General features: G+C 37.7%; 1 protein-coding gene across 1 annotated transcript in view; it reads left to right on the top strand.

The window, feature by feature from the left end:
• Positions 1-1549: 1549 nt before the first annotated feature.
• Positions 1550-14421, top strand: part of LOC132154756 (guanine nucleotide-binding protein G(I)/G(S)/G(O) subunit gamma-7) — a 29234-nt gene continuing 16362 nt past the window's right edge. The window contains exons 1-2 of the mRNA XM_059563423.1: positions 1550-1991; positions 5490-5551. The gene's annotated coding sequence lies outside the window, so the exon portion shown is untranslated. The remainder of the gene's footprint in view (positions 1992-5489; positions 5552-14421) is intronic.

Genomic DNA, 14421 nt, shown 5'->3' on the forward strand with positions numbered 1-14421 from the left:
ATACAGCACACTGTAAAAATACAGCAACTGTGCTGTGCCAAGTCAAATGTCAGCACAAATCATTTGGGACCTTTGTGAATCCAAAGGCACAATGAGAATCCTGGGGCTCCTAAGGGAGGCTGTGAAGTGAGGCAGAAAGAAGAGACAAATCGTCCTTGAATAAAACAGTAGAGTGTCTCAAAGCAAACAAATAAAGGTAAACAGCTTTAACATGTACAAGCACAAAACTCAGGTGAATACACTGGTCAGTTTTATATATTTCATAATTAAATTAAGTTTCAGATGCTCGTCTGTTTGGACAGTGAATGTAAATCAAACTCCCACTGGATACTCTTTCAATATACTGTGCTTAAAAGGGAATTATGTTAGATTAACAGTCCACTATTAGCTGCCTCACTAAATGATAACTGTCTTTTTAACTGCCACAGGGTACAGTCTACTCTTAAACTGTCCTGACTGCATTTCAAAGCTTTGAAAGGCCCATTTCAGATGAGAATCGCAGGGCTTTATGATTAAGCCTGGCTCACTCTGATCTGGTGCCAAGTGCCAAATTTGCCTGGAGGTGCTGATCCACCTACAGCATCTAACATATACCTAGGGCTTACTTAAAGAAGCAGAACACATCCGACTGAAGCCTGTATTTGCAGTTGTGTACGCTAAAATAATACAAATGGAATAGCACAGTGAAACTGCATTGATAGGAGTATATTAAATGTCCACTCAGAATTAACATTTTGTCATTATTTATTCACCCTCATGTTTTTATAAACCTGAATGACTTTCTTCCGTGAAACATACATACATACATATATATATATATATATATATATTTTACTTCTGTCATCTTTTAATCACTCTCATGTCCTTCCAAACTATCCCTTTACTATGCCACAAAGTGGTATTTTTTAAATCAGTGTTTTTTTTAAATGTATTTTTATGTTGTTACTAGCACTTAATTTATATTTTCTAAAAAGTAATTTAATAGTACAGTACTCATTCATCTTTACAAGTAACAACAAAGAAAGTTTGCTAATTATTAGTAGCCTTCTTATTCCAGCAACAATTGGAACAGACTCTAGTATCTAATAAAAATTACTTGTAAAGCTGGAATATACATGCTAGCAAGGATTTTAGTAACAATCTTAAGTTTAATAGTCTATTAAAAAATACTACTATTAAAAAAGATAGAAGTTAGTTAAAACGAATACATTTGAACATAAACACTTGGAATGAAAGTAAAGAACAGGGTAAAAAGGAGAAATAACTAACTTTAGGCTAAATAAATCAAATATCAAAGGAAATGATTAAACTACGTGCATATATTAATTGTCGTCAGAAGTAGCATACCAAATTGGTTTCTGCTTTAAAAATGCGCTTTCATATAACATAAAATTTCGTTAACAAAATAAAAAGATTAATTAAATATATGTTTTGTTTTTCTGTTGTCGCCCTTCTTCCTAAGCACTGGTTTGCAGATGTGTGGACGGTGTTACTGTCAATGGAGCAGACACTGTGCATCAGCGCCCTCTTGGGTCAGCAGGCGTTACTGCACACTGCGGTGCAAGACGGGCTCGGGTTCGGTGCGCTCAAATGTGTTGGTTTATGAAGACTGGGTCGATGAACCGCTGCGTAAAGTGTGCTTCTCTGAGCGCTCGACAGCTCAGAACCCGAAAAACCCCATAGAACAGCGAAACAGTTCACCGACAGACGCAACCAAACCCGTTGGCTCTCGATGAGGGTGGAGAGGGCAGGGCTGACGATACTGATTGGTTTTCGATTTTAACGAAGAGCCGCCTTATTTCACTCAGAACCGACTCAGCTTTTTCCCAGGAGAGAAAAGCAAGTTTGTGTGCGAGAACGCTGTCACCAGTGGTGGGGGGACTGACTGGGTGGACACTGGTGCACGGAGGGGGTGGTGTTTGTTTGGTAGGGGGGTAACAATCTGCGCGAACCTGGCCCTTTAAATTACCTCCACAATCACTGTAGACGAGGTGAGTATACAACAAGCTCTTATTTTCTTCCTTCCTTCAGGTTTGCAATCAAGCATCCGTTTGCTTTGCCGAAACCTCTGTGTTTTTCAATGCGTTTGCGTTAGGCGCTCCTCTCCACCGGTGTCACGAATCCGAAACCGCTTGAATTTTTCTAGCGTTGTCCTTTGGGGTGGGGAGTGGGCTTTTTATCAATAATATTTAATACATTGTTCATTTTATGTGTCTGCTTTGGAAAAAAAATGTCAGGCCAAGCATGGCATTTGGGTGTTTGCGTGAATCAAGCTTTGCTGTTTGACTCAAACTAAAGCTTAACAGGCGAGAAGCAGCAGCTTTCCTGCGCCTCCTGTCAACACTTTTACGCCTTATATATAATCTTATTCTGTGGCTGTTTTTTAAAGCACCGGGTCTTCATGGGCTTGTACATTGTATACATCGTTTGACGGAGTCTTCAGAGCTATAGGCAGGGAGGCGTACATAGTGTACCGTTTGTCAAAATGCCCGCATTGTCTTAACATCAGTGTGAGCAAGGCCTACCAACAGCAACAGAGATCTGGAGCAAAATACTGTGCGTTGTGGCAGATATGCAAGTGACTGCACTTCTGCATCGTTTTGAGCTGATTTATTGTGACGATGTCAGGATAAAGTATTGCCTGAATGCAGCTATACAGCTCTGGTCTTTGAAAAAGCTCAAAAACTAAAGAGCAGCACTAATATCAGCTTTACAGGCCTGCTTTTCCTTACATTCATGCTTTAGTTTACTTATAGGCTTGTGCATAATTAATAGACACGTAAATTTAAGTGATAAGTGAAGTGACATTCAGCCAAGTATGGTGACCCATACTCAGAATTTGTGCTCTGCATTTAACCCATCCGAAATGCACACACACAGAGCAGTGAACACACACACACTGTGAGCACACACCCGGAGCAGTGGGCAGCCATTTATGTTGCTTCGCCCGGGAAGCAGTTGGGGGTTCGATGCCTTGCTCAAGGGCACCTAAGTCGTGGTATTGAAGGTGAAGAGAGAACTGTACATGCACTCCCCCCACCCACAATTCCTGCCAGCCCGGGACTCGAACTCACAACCTTTCGATTGGGAGTCCAACTCTCTAACCATTAGGCCACGACTTCCCCCAAGAGATTCACTGTTCCCGCCCAGTTCCTTTCTATAGAACTTTTTTCCATAGATCTCGGTTCATAGTAGCTCTATAGAATATCCAGTGAACCACCCACTGGGGCGAAGGAACAGAAAACTGTAAGATGTTTAGATGAACGGGAAAAACCTTGAGAAGAACCAGACTCGGCACGGGGAGCCCATCCTCCTTTGGCAAGACTATTACAATAAATGTGGACAGCCAAATATCATCTAGTTACTTCCTGTGGGTAATACTAGTCACGTTTAATCACATTTTATATAATGTAAAGCTATTCAATAATTTATATTATTTGAAGTCGTTTCATTACAGCAAGCAAGTTGTCAGTGAAGCATCTAAAAAAAAAAAGTTTATAAATAGACTTCATACCTGTTTGAGTTTGTTGCTTGTTTCAGGTCTCCAGTGGTCTGTTGTATTATTATTTTTTTTTATTATGCATGCCCAGTTCATTTTTTTTGTCATAGTTCTCCTTTATAGGGAAATCTCAGAGTGGGTTTAAATAACTAGGCTCCTCCTGAACATTAAGAACAAGTACATTCAACAAATAAAGTACAAATAAAGTATTTGATTTGCTCTGGTCAATGGACATACTACATTTGGAAAGCTGATGGATCCTCTCCTGTTAACCTGTTCTAGAAAGTTACCTCATGGTGAGCCATTATCATGGTTTTGGCAACATTACCATACTGAGCCACAGAATTCACAATGTGCTAGTACACACTGGGTTTGGTTAGATTCACTCCTGACAGCTATGCCTTGTCCTATTAATGCTGTATACTCACCTGACATATGCTATTTCAGGTCTTTTATATGTCACATTGTCTAGTGCAGGTGCAAATACTACCTCTCGCTCCTCAAGCACATATTGACTTAGTTTTTATAATTTAGCAGCTTATATTGATTATATATATTGTTGAATTACCAATGATACAAAGTATTTAAAATCATTTAGCTTAAACTAATCAGATGGCTTGAAGTGATCTGTATTTTTCCCATGTGAATGCTTCCAGGGACACGAATAGGCCTATAATTACATCTGGACCTGTGCACTAATTACAGAATAGACTCACTCAACTCACTTATTCCATAGAATCCCTAATTAAAAAATACATGTCTTTTACACAGTACACACATTTTCTGTATACAGTAACAGATGGTTGGCAAAATGCGGAAGGTGGCCACTTTGTTTTGCTTGGCTAGGATCATACTCAGGCTCCACTGAATGAGATGAGATTAATTATTCATAGGTTTTGATTTTGCCGCCTCACATCTCTCTCATTTTACTCTGGTTTGCCTTGTTGGAAATGTTTGTTTTGACAGCATGAATAATGGTTATAGCTGTAACGCACATTATTTCACCATCTCGTGTACTACTTTGAAACCTTATGATGAAAGTGCTGTCATTTATCATTAGGCTATAAATAATATGTTGGGTTGTTTTATTTTTAATGCAGTATTGCATTTGTATAAGATTGATTTATTGTGAAATATTTAACTATTAATATAAAAGTCTATTAGGCTGGTGTATTTTTAGTGTGAAATGGGATTTTAAAAAATCAGTATATATTATAGTAGTTTAATAGGAGTCAATGATATTAAAACATGAAATGGTATTATTAGTTGGAAAAAGGAAAGACTAAATATTTTGTCAATTATGATTCTGTGTATGGAGTACCAATTCATAGACTGTAACCCAAGTGAAAATATGGTAGAATTTATTGTATGTGCACACTTGCTTGGTTAAAGCCTGTCTGAGCATATTTCCATGTCATGATTAGAGGGGGATAAAAACAAAACCTCACAGATGCTGGTGGGGCAGATTAATTCTGCATAGCTACTAAAAGTAGATTAAGATTGCAATAATGCTAATTCTGACCTAATCTGTATTATATCAATTATGTTAGTGGCCTTGTATCAGAACACTGCCCCCTGGTGATCAGATTTATTTTCTTTCTAATATATCATTGGATGTTTATAGTTTATATTTTATATGATGTAAATATAATTTTTATTTATGCATTTATTTATGATATGGTTGTTATATATATATATATATATACACACATCATATATTTGTGAATAAAATATATTCATATTTATATTTCTATAGCATATCATTAAACAATGTTTTGCTTGTGACATACTTTTTTGATATTTACTTTTTTGGTTGGTTAAGTCACTTTTAAATTGAAATATCCCTTTTGCAGCAATACTATTATTCACAGATAAAACATAGTTTTATTATGCATTAAATTATGCAGAGACCGCTCTAACAGGTAAATAACACATTGCTTGAATCTTGACTTATGATAAATAATTTGTACCTTGTGTTTGTGTTTTCTAGACCAGCAAAGTTGCCTGCAGGTCCCTGAGCCAGCTTTAGTCTCCAGCCTCTCCATCATCCAGGTAAGACAAAATTACCAAATAAAAAAGTTATACTGATCTGAATATGAATGCAGATGTTTGTTATGTTTGTACTCCGTTGGCAGGGAATTTTATATTGAGGCCTACGGGTTATCTGATGCAGCATGACCATTTTTGACCACACGGGGGCGTCAAAGTATCAATATTCCTCTGATTCATGCATATAATCTTTGCAGCCTTTAATGAACTGTATCCATAGCAACCACCCAGGTCCACAGTTCAGTTTTGTTAATAGAGATAGATGAGGCCTCCTTGTGGTTCAGCGCTGATGTATAGGTAATTGATGTGTACGTGCTTTTAAATTGCGTATTGCTTGTAATTAACATGTTGTTTGCACATTTGATAAAAGATAGGGATTTGGATCCTATTTTTGATTTGTTTAGAAATCAAACGAGGAAAGCAAAGCAACAGTAATTTTGACAAAAAATGTTTTTTGTTTTTTGCTTGTATGAGGTTAATGATACTTTAACTGCATTATTTGTATGTAGAGCTGAAAGTTTTTATTTGTAGTATCTCTGTTACGGAAGTCTTAAGAGGTCGTGGATTAAGATTGCTTTCCTTTCGTGTTTTCTTATTATCACGACTTAATTTTAAAATAAATTCATGAAAATGAGAAAACTTTTGTTATATCAACATCACAATCAAATAAAGTCGTGATAATGAGAAAACAACCTTCCTCGGTACAGAACCCCTTCATCTCTGGGATGCTGGTGGGTTTCCTCCTATGACCTGCCCTCAGGTCCTTTCACAACATTTCAGTTGGATTGAGTCTGGACTTTGACCAGGCCATTCCAAAACATTAACTTTGTTCTTCTTTAACCATTCTTTGGTAGAACGACTTGTGCTTGGGGTTCATTGTCTTGCTGCATGACCCACTTTCTCTTGAGATTCAGTTCTTGGACAGATGTCATGACTTTTTCCTTTAGAATTTGCTGGTATAATTCAGAAAAAGTTTTCTCATCAAGCCATCCTGGCCCAGATGCAGCAAACAGGCCCAAACCATGATACTACCACCAGCATGTTTCATAGATGGGATGAGGTTCTTATGCTGGAATGTAGTGTTTTCCTTTCTCCAAACATAACGCTTCTCATTTAAACCAAAAAGCCTTCTGGCCTGTCAGCATGATCTTTAGCAAACTGCAGACGAGCAGCAATTGATTGACTGAAATGCTTCTTTCTGTGTTGAAAGAAATAATAATAAATTCTAAGTTAAATAATAAATGATTTTTTTTTTTGAATATGTATAATATTATGTAAATACATCTACGGAGAACAGTAGTCACATATAAGCATGCCATACATACTCTGCTCCAAATAGTGGCAGTATAGGACTTCACTACAGAGGCTCTGCTTTTGTTTTCCACTGTGATTCCATCTCTTGTTTCATTCTGCTCAGTCTAGACTGAACGAAACCCCTGACCAGATTCTTGCTGCCTTGCATCAGCTGACTGACTCACAGACTGTGGGGGGAAAGTACGGGGTCCTGTTGGGAAAAACATGCTTCAGGGAAAACACCTTCCGATACTTCTGTCAGAATTTTACACAAACACAGTCTGGTTTTATCTAGGGATGATTTTTTTGAGGCAGACAGGAAATATACTGTAGGGACTGTGGTCATTTCTGTTTTTGCATACGCTGACTAGCCTGCAGTGATTGCTAGACAGTCATGGATGTCTTGCACTGACTTTCAGACTAAACAATAAGCTGTTGGATAATTCCATATGTAATTACTGTACATGGCTAATATGTGACATCTTTTTCTTTAATAATCAATGCAGTAAATTTTAATTGTAGCTTTTTAAGTGCTAAAATATGAGAAAATGCAGTGCCGAAAATAGCTACAGAACATGTGATAGATTTTGAGATGTTTGGCAAGCTAAAGAAGGTTGTTATTCAATAGATGGATGTGTGGTCTCTAGTTCAATACCCCACACTTAAGTCCTTAACTCTGTCTGTGTTGTGAAAGAGCTGGTGTTATGAAAGGCTTGGCGAGATAGAAGCTTCAAAATTGCCCGGGTCATGATGACTATGCTATTTTTGTAGTGAGCTTTTAAAAATATGAGTCAGCAGCTTTTTTCCAGTTGGATGAGCAGAGTGGATGAAAAATTTGGAATAACTGACATTAACATCATTCCATATTCCTCAGGTACATGACAGGTGCCGGTAGTTGTTGCATAAACGATCTGCCCTTCCTCACAGAGACAGTAGGTCTCTTGGGAATGCACTTGTTACTGCTTATATCACTTCCCTGAAGGCCCACATGGCAGGATTATGTAGCAGCTTTTATAGTGTGCTATATTATATGCTTGCAAGTGCTAGAGATGCAAGACAAGTGCTAGAGATGCAAGCACACAGAGCAGCTTATCCAAAAATAATGACTACTGTGTGATTTGGACTAGGTTGCATTATAAAAGAGTGTTGTTATTTTCACCACTGCCTCTTCATGATCTCCTTGGCATTCAGAAGTCCATGTTCAGCTCGACTGTTGGCTGCATTCCTGCCGCTCTTTGCTCGCTTTCATTTTTGCCGTTAAAAGAGGAATGTCACGTGGGAGAAAGTGAGTAACGGTTGCTGATGCACACCCTCCTTCCTCCTCTCCTTGTTTTATGCTTATATACTCCCCAGCATATGGATAGATCAGTCTCCCACTCTCACCTACATGTGCGGAGGGGTGTGTGTGTGTGCGTGTGTGTGTGTGTGTGGCCCACTCTAGCTCATGAATTGCAGCTGGGGGTGCATTGGATTGCACAATTACTACTTGCACACTACCGCCTCTGTCACTCCTCCTCCTCTTATATAGTATTTTATTTAATGCTGTTTTAGTGGGCTATATGCACATTTGCAGAGATTTGAGATTAATATAGTGTCACTTTCAATCATATTAGTATATTTGCATTTACATTACATTTTGTGCATTTACCTTAAGTGAGGAACATAAGCAATTTATCACGAAGCCAACAATATTCATAAAATAATATTACATTTAGTAAAAATATTAATAATAAAAATATACAATTATATAATAATAATAATAATAATAATGTTATCATTTTTATTCAATATATCATTATTATATAAATTATTATTATAAAACATTAATTGTTGGAAAATGTGAGAAAACGCACAATGTATAGGAAGCAGTATGCTTGTATTCTGATAAAGTTTCACAGCAAATATTATGGGAATGTAATTAAACATTTCCCTAATGACTTACCCTGGGCCCTGTTTGCATTGCCAAATATATTTGCATGAAAGTTTTCATCCATGTCTGTGCTAGACTGATGGCTAGAGGGTAGTTGCATGTTTTGAATGGCTGTAAGTTCCAGTGAACTACTGAAGCGTTGCAGGAATGATGCTTGTAACGTTCCTTTTACTGGAATTTTAATGATTCCTTCTTAGAAAACTTAAGCTTAGACAGTTTATTTATTTATTTTAGTTGAGTTGCACACTGAAAGGAATTGTTCTGGAAGTGTATAATATGTTCGAAGTTGTTGATGATTACATCTGGAACATAAAGTCTTTATTCTGTTATTCTTTACATGTTCTGGCTGATTTGATAACATAATCGTTCTGAGCAACTTGTCTGGTGTACTAGCAGTAAGCTACTCTCTGTTCTGCTTTTTAAACAACATCAACAAACTCAAAGTTCATGAGAATGCTATCTCTGCTATCTCTCACCTTTCCAAATAAACTGGCTGTATAAGGTGTAAGTCAGCTGATAATATAGCCAAATATAGGAACACAGGCTGTTTGTCAGCATTTCACTGTTCATGTGAATTCGGAACTGTTTTGCATTGAGGCTGTATGTTACCAGCATAGAGCATATTTGGAATTGCAAACTACTATATAACTTGTTCTGCAGTATGTAGACTGTGCATGGTATGCAAAGATTATGTATGCATAGAATAACTGGATCAAAAAATTAGCAGTCTACAACCTGAGCACACCGTGTGGAATGCTGTATCCCACAGTGCCATATACTCGACTCAAACTTCTATTACTAGTGTGGCAAATTAAAGCTGCAGTCAGTAACTTTTTGGGGTTAAAAATGATCCAAAGTCAATACTTGAGCAAGTACATAACCAGCCAGTGTTCAAAACCATCACCTTACTTTAGCCCAATTTACAATGGTTGATTTATAATAATGTATTCTTCTTTTGAGTGGTACGGGTAGGTTTTCATTGGAAATTCGAGCATGGCACTGCATCATTACATCACGTCGGTAAACATAAAGAAGTTTGTCCTGGCTACTGGGCTATCACATGTGAGGATCCTGCAGGTGGCAGATCGTTTATTTATAGCCTATTCCCACAGCAGCTGGAATAATTATGTAATAATGGATTGTAATAAAGAAAGATTATATGAAACACATGTCAATTAAAGTTTTAATTTCTAGTTTTAAATGTGCTTCTGATTACAGATAGCCTGGGTTTACACAAGATGTGTATTTTAAATACAATCAGTTCGATGGGAGCATAGTTTGCTTTTTGGGTTAAAAGAATTTCTTACTATGAAATTCGAATGATGTGACAATTAGAGATTAGACTGTACAGAAATTGAAATCTACATGCTAATACAGTCGTGGCCAAAAGTTTTGACAATTACATAAATATTAGTTTTCAAAAAGTTTGCTGCTAAACTGCTTTTAGATCTTTGTTTCAGTTGTTTCTGTGATGTACTGAAATATAATTACAAGCACTTCATACGTTTCAAAGGCTTTTATCGACAATTACATGACATTTATGCAAAGAGTCAGTATTTGCAGTGTTGGCCCTTCTTTTTCAGGACCTCTGCAATTCGACTGGGCATGCTCTCAATCAACTTCTGGGCCAAATCCTGACTGATAGCAACCCATTCTTTCATAATCACTACTTGGAGTTTGTCAGAATTAGTGTGTTTTTGTTTGTCCACCCGCCTCTTGAGGATTGACCACAAGTTCTCAATGGGATTAAGATCTGGGGAGTTTCCAGGCCATGGACCCAAAATTTCAACATTCTGGTCCCCAGAGAAGCAACCCCACACATGAATGGTGTCAGGATGCTTTACTGTTGGCATGACACAGGACTGATGGTAGCGCTCACCTTTTCTTCTCCGGACAAGCCTTTTTCCAGATGCCCCAAACAATAGGAAAGGAGCTTCATCGGAGAATATGACTTTGCCCCAGTCCTCAGAAGTCCATTCACTATACTTTCTGCAAAAGATCAATCTGTCCCTGATGTTTTTTTTGGAGAGAAGTGGCTTCTTTGCTGCCCTTCTTGACACCAGGCCATCTTCCAAAAGTCTTCGCCTCACTGTGCGTGCAGATGCGCTCACACCTGCCTGCTGCCATTCCTGAGCAAGCTCTGCACTGGTGGCACTCCGATCCCGCAGCTGAATCCTCTTTAGGAGACGATCCTGGACTTTCTTGGACGCCCTGAAGCCTTCTTTACAAGAATTGAACCTCTTTCCTTGAAGTTCTTGATGATCCTATAAATTGTTGATTTAGGTGCAATCTTAGTAGCCACAATATCTTTGTCTGTGAAGCCATTTTTATGCAACGCAATGATGGCTGCACGCGTTTCTTTGCAGGTCACCATGGTTAACAATGGAAGAACAATCATTTCAAGCATCACCCTCTTTTTAACATGTCAAGTCTGTCATTCTAACCCAATCAGCCTGACATAATGATCTCCAGCCTTGTGCTCGTCAACATTCTCACCTGAGTTAACAAGACGATTACTGAAATGATCTCAGCAGGTCCTTTAATGACAGCAATGAAATGCAGTGGAAAGGTTTTTTTGGGATTAAGTAAATTTTCATGGCAAAGAAGGACTATGCAATTCATCTGATCACTCTTCATAACTTTCTGGAGTATATGCAAATTGCTATTATAAAAACTTAAGCAGCAACTTTTCCAATTTCCAATATTTATGTAATTCTCAAAACTTTTGGCCACGACTGTACACACTAACAGTTATACTCATAGTCACGTAATGCTGATGTTGTTAACATTAATAATTTGAGAATAAAGTATAACAATAATAATAATAATTTGCAGGGTTTGATGTGATATGAGCTAATCGATCGTTAGATTAAATCACCACTGGCAGCGCGATTTATTGTAATGCTTTTTTCCTCAGTTGGTCAGAACAAACCGTGGCAGACTTGTTCAGATGACAATATATGGTGAAAATTCTTATGTGGGTCATATATTCCAAGACGTAGGTTAGAATCTGTGTTTACTAAAGCCCAATTTATACGTAGGCTATGTGTAGTATGGCGTAACCTGACATGCACCTCTCCGAAAATCTAACAGCGTGTCAATTCTACGCGGAAAGCAAGCTCTATGATTGGTCTGCTAGAACACCTCCCTTCGTATGTGCTTGAGTTTTGTGTGTGTTTATTTGCACTTTAATATATTTTAATGTTACACCTTATACAAAATAAAACAAAGCAAAGAACAAGTGTCTTATCATTTATTATACTAACGTTACATAGGATTATGCATCACTAGTTGTCCGCGACCAACAATGTTGATCTGCCATGGTACAAGTCCTTGTGGAGATTGATCAATGACGAAGAAATATAAATAAAAACTGACGCATAGCTTACGGCATTAAGGTTACGGCTTGGGTCCGTATCACTTTAACCGAAAGTGATATTGACTGTTATTTATTTATTTGGTTTCTTCTAATAATAAATAAATAGTATATATTTATAATAAGTTTGTGTATATATTATAATATGTGTGTATAAATATAACATTACTTAATATTAAATTTACTGTATTGCATAAAATAATAATGCATGTTTAAAAAATTACTGTTGAAAGTATAGTGTATAACATTCAAGCATTATTTCTCAAATTTGAGGCATTTAAAAAATGACACAGATGTGCTGTGACGAGGCTAGTCATGTTGTGGGAGATATTGGCTAACCCGTGGCCACTGGCATCCATGACTCAACTTTGACCCAAGTCTGAAACAAGTTGACCCTTCCCATGGCTAGATGGGGGATCCTGGCTGCCCCAAACCCCACCCAGAGCGCAATCATGGGAACCGGGTGCTGCAGCTGACACCTGGCTGTTTTGCCACCAACACACCAAAACATTTTTTTTTTAGTCCTACAGCTTAACACTTGAAACAACACTAACTGTAATATCGGCCTCTCTTATATGAAATTGCTAATTATACTGCTTTTCTTTTTGATGCCCTTAAAGGCTCGGCAGATATTCAGATAATAATCTTGACGTGGACTAGGCTGTCTGCCGGTGTTGGTGATAAATACAGTTTTCCTCTCATACTTAAGCAAGTAGGTTAAGCTCCTGGAGCACTGACCTATTTTTAGGGCCTTTCCACGCTTTGTTAACGTCCTCACCATTGGGAAGATTTAAGAGAAGAGGTGTGGCTTCCGAGCACCGAGTCCTGTCCTGCAAACCAAGGCCAAAGGTTTAGCAGTCATACATAACTGCTCAGGGGAAAACCAGTTTTCATGAGTTTCGGTTTAGTCTAAGGCTGCATGATTTATTTTTCAAGTATTTCTATTTAAATTAAAATAACACATTCTTTTTCATGGCTATACACATTCAAAACAAGCTAAAATTTGATTCCTAAATTATTTCATTGCCGTTTAGTTAGCTTTAGTTAGATCTCTGCAATATTTAACCATGCTGGAAAAACGATGTGTCATTTAAGAATGCTGTTGTTTTTTAAATGCATCATACCAATTGTCTTGGTGATGCATTTAAAAAACAACAGCATTCTTGGCACTTGACCAGGTCTTTACAGGTAGTCCTGCAATAGAGGAAGAAGCTCAAAGACTCTCATTTGTTTACTTTCTTCAGGTCAAGGATATATGTTGTATTTTTTTAACCATTTACAGGAACAGTTTTGCTGACTGACTCCCTTTCACTGCAACAACAACAAAAACACTTTGCACTCAGTCACCTGTCCCAATAGCATATCTAATTGGATCATCCTAGCATCCTTTCCACGTAGTCCTTTGCATGTAAACAGACCTGGTAGGTCTAATGTGGTACAGAAGTCAGTTACACTCTTTTCACTGAGGGTGGCTTGTTTGGGAAAGCAAGAGTGAGGTTTAACACCTGTGCAGCTGATACCTGCAGCAGCCCTTCTCAGCAGGAGTCCAGTGGGGATCAGGTCAGAAATCCTCTGCCATGCACGTGAACTGTCTGCTTTACGCAGTTTCACAACAGAGGTGTGAAATGGGCTGCCGTATATCTCTCTAATGCCCTGCTGTTTTAGGTGGCAGCAGACACAGAGAGCGACTGCAGACCGACTCTAAACATTCCGTCTCATTCTCTCTCCCCCTTGGTCACCATTTATAAAACTGTGTGACATTAGTGAATTGTCACTTTAATAAAGCTACCTCCACTCCTGCCATAGTAATTATCAAGATTTGTCTCCATTACAAGTCATGTGCAATTGATTCCATGTGCTTCAGTTTGGAAACGTCTCTCTTGTACAATAATGACTTGTTCTACCTAAGGGGAGGCCTTTTAAACATTGTGTGAATTATACTCGACTACATGACAGATAAATGAATCAGTTACCCTTCAATGGGCTGTATGTTGGCCTGTGTACATATGCATGATATTGATGGTTTACAAATACAATGAACTAACTGTTTAAAAAAACTCTACATAAATGACAATAATTATAATAAACTTAATAAGCTTGTATTGCTGTTTTCTTTGTGATTCGTTTAACATGAGCCATAACATTTTAAAAGACACCATTAAACAAATGTCATGTGAAAATATTCTTTATGTTGATACTTTATTAATATTGGCATTTGGTGTGTGAAAATTTTCATGATTTTTATAAAAATAAGTTTTAATGTTAAGTGTAATC

The sequence above is a fragment of the Carassius carassius genome, chromosome 12 (assembly GCF_963082965.1).
Source record: "Carassius carassius chromosome 12, fCarCar2.1, whole genome shotgun sequence".
NCBI classification, from domain to species: Eukaryota; Metazoa; Chordata; class Actinopteri; order Cypriniformes; family Cyprinidae; genus Carassius; species Carassius carassius.